Consider the following 2,500-nt stretch of genomic DNA (forward strand, 5'->3'; position numbering starts at 1 on the left):
CGACTCACGCAGACCATTAGTAGGTTAAATATAGATATAGGGTTTCTCATCGCGTCTTCCCTAACGAAAGAAGGAGACGAGACCTTATTGATTGTTGCTAAAATTTGAAAGGAGATACCAACAGCAATGTTTAAAAATCTGAAAAAAATGTGAACTTTGTTTATGATAACTGATGGAATAAACAAGAGAAAACTGCACTAAAAGGGGGGAAAAGCAGGATAGGAAGAAGGAGGATTAACCAGCACCTATCAATCAAGGGGAGGCATTAATTACCTGCCCTGGTTTTAATTACTCTGCAGGTTTAGAGTGATGGTTCCGTATGCCAAACTTGACGACCAGGGGTCAACTGACGGTTTATGAAACCGTATACAAAAGGCAGCTATAAATACACACATGGGTATATACCTGCTATACGCAAAGGGCAGACATACAAATGAAAGGGAAAACCAGAACAGCTCATTAGACAAAAAAGATAATCGTGGAAGGAAAAACAACGATAAAGGGAGAACGAAAGGTATGCACAAATGGAAACTTCACAAAATTTCTAATGGCATCAATAAATTTATAGTCGTGTAAATTTCCTTTCGTTTCAAACTCGCTCTATAAGCTTCTTCCCTATTCCTTATCACAGCATTTTCTTCAAACAAAGTTCATGATCATACTAATATCCTGCGTATTTTAGTAACATTTTTCATGGGTAATTACAAACATCAAAAATATAAAACACCAAATAAAAACTGATATTTGTGCAGCTTGTTTACACCCGAGTAACTTCATCAAAAAATCATTACAACAGCCTACGAAGTAGGATATAACCCGATCCTAGACATGAATCGTCTACAACCTACCTTAATTGGTTTGCTTAGCACAACCAGACGAATATCTGCCCTGTCCGCTATAACCAGACAATCAATGATTTCTTTCCCCTTTGATCTTCACTGCAGTCAGACCGGGCCGACGATATATTATTATTATTATTATTATTATTATTAATTATTTACTTATTATTATTATTATTATTATTATTATTATTATTATTATTATTATTATTATTATTTGTGTATGCTGGAAACAAACCTTCTTTCAAACATGTTTTATTAAAAATAATGGCAGAGTTCACAGAATTGATTTTATATAAAATTCTAATCATAAGGAGAATTGAAAGAATTTTATATAAAATCAACTCTGTGAATTCTGCCATTATTATTATTATTATTATTATTATTATTATTATTATTATTATTATTAGAGAAGAAAGAGGAGACAAAAGGAAATACAGAGAGCATTCAGTTAATCTTCCCCGGGTTATTTTCATTCTGCAGGACTTGCAATCTGCTCGACTTATAGAAGGAGCAACTCACTTCAGGTAAGTCAGGAACGTGACCAAGAGGCCACTGAGGTGTTGACAAACATGACGTCATCACTGGCAAGGTCAAACAGCCCTCTTGATATTAGAGCGTCCATCAAAATCACGTTGGTAGTGGAGGAGAACATTATATCAACGCAAATATACAATAAATTAATGTTTACACGAAACGTCTGCATGAATATATATGACGTGTGTAAATTTCACTTAGCGTGTAAATCGATCATACATAAACGGAAATGTACGACAAATAAAAATATAGTAAGTATAACCATTCACGTTTACAAAAATATACAAATATACACACGCACACGTAATAATAATAATAATAATAATAATAATAATAATAATAATAATAATAATAATAATAATAATAATATCCTTACACGTTCCGTAAATCGTCCGTGCCTTTCTCAACCGAATCTGAGGACGGCGCCTGGAACAAGGTCTGGAAGACCAGAAGGAAGGAAGGAAGGAAGGAAGAACCCGGACCATCCCCTCTACAGGCTCTGGAAATTCTCGGGACTCGGCAGCATGCGCGCTGCTTGAATATGGAATCTCCCCCCCCCCCCCCCTCCCCCTCCCCCTCCCCTACTCCCCACCAATAAGAGGCCGTAAACGAGAAACTGCAAATGCAATTTCCAGCTCGGTAACGGTGATAACGACTTTGCCAGGTTCCCACGTGTTATGGAGTTCCAGTAGTCCCATTTCGCCCCGGTCCAATTTGCGACGAGCTTTAAAAGGAGATCGATGTCATTACGATTTCCATAATCGATCGGGGAGTCACAGCCGACGGCTATTTGAAGCTGAGCTTGAATAGCCGCTGAGGAATAAGTGAGTCGTATCAGATGCTAGAAAGGGATTATTGTTTTTAATATAGGGGTAATCAGTTCACGTGTATTTTGTTCATTAATTTATTTTCTATTTATCTACTAGGGATTTCAGGTGGGAGAAAATTATTGATTTTATAAGGCTAATTATTGTTTTTAATACAGGGGTAATTACCATTAACAGGACGTCCCTAAATCAGTTCATCTTGTATTTTGTTCATTAATTTATTTTCTATTTATCTACTAGGGATTTCAGATGAGAAAATTGTTGATTATATATATATATATATATATATATATATAT

General features: G+C 35.6%; 1 protein-coding gene across 1 annotated transcript in view; it reads right to left on the bottom strand.

Annotated features, from left to right (window-relative positions):
* LOC135206049 (uncharacterized) overlaps positions 1 to 2,500 on the bottom strand; it is a 505,005-nt gene that overhangs the window by 151,110 nt on the left and 351,395 nt on the right.

The sequence above is a fragment of the Macrobrachium nipponense genome, chromosome 29, assembly GCF_015104395.2.
Source record: "Macrobrachium nipponense isolate FS-2020 chromosome 29, ASM1510439v2, whole genome shotgun sequence".
Taxonomy (NCBI): domain Eukaryota; kingdom Metazoa; phylum Arthropoda; class Malacostraca; order Decapoda; family Palaemonidae; genus Macrobrachium; species Macrobrachium nipponense.